Below are 517 nucleotides of genomic sequence, written 5' to 3' on the forward strand. Positions count from 1 at the left end.
GCCTCGATGCTGCCGAGTTTTGTCTGCCCCGGGATGAGGAGTGGAGCTGGGATGGAGAGCCGGTTTTACTGGGCCTGAGGCAAAGCAGGACGCAGGGTTCATCCCACCACCTTGTCCCAAACCAGTTCCTCTTACGGAGGAGAGCATCTGCCCTTCCTGACGCTGAGCCAGTGTGCGGGCGACTCGACACCCCTCTTCAAACAGACAGAAGGAGGAGGGATTGTCCAGGATATTCGTGAGGGGCTGGTGGTGGGCAAGGTAGTCCCTTCGTCTGCTCTTCCAGTGAACGGAAAAGCCTGGTTGAGCACGGCCCACCCAGCCTGTGCTGGGAGCCGAGATGAACCACACACTGGGAACCACTGGCCGCCCTCCTGGGGACCAAGAGGGGAAGGCAAAGGGTGCCAGCTGCGGCGGAGACAGTGGCACTGAGCTGGGTAACTCCACCAGCGCCCTGATAAACCAGGCGCTGCCGGAGCCGCGCTTTGAGCAGGCACAACCCAGCGTCGCTCGAGACTCG

The 517-nt window shown here is 61.9% G+C and overlaps 1 protein-coding gene across 1 annotated transcript in view; it reads right to left on the bottom strand.

Moving 5' to 3' along the window:
- FBXO42 (F-box protein 42) overlaps positions 1 to 517 on the bottom strand; it is a gene marked incomplete at both ends in the record, with an annotated part of 4,832 nt that overhangs the window by 2,393 nt on the left and 1,922 nt on the right. The gene's annotated exons all lie outside the window — the stretch shown is intronic.

Source organism: Buceros rhinoceros, unplaced genomic scaffold, assembly GCF_000710305.1.
Source record: "Buceros rhinoceros silvestris isolate BGI_N320 unplaced genomic scaffold, ASM71030v1 scaffold36027, whole genome shotgun sequence".
NCBI classification, from domain to species: Eukaryota; Metazoa; Chordata; class Aves; order Bucerotiformes; family Bucerotidae; genus Buceros; species Buceros rhinoceros.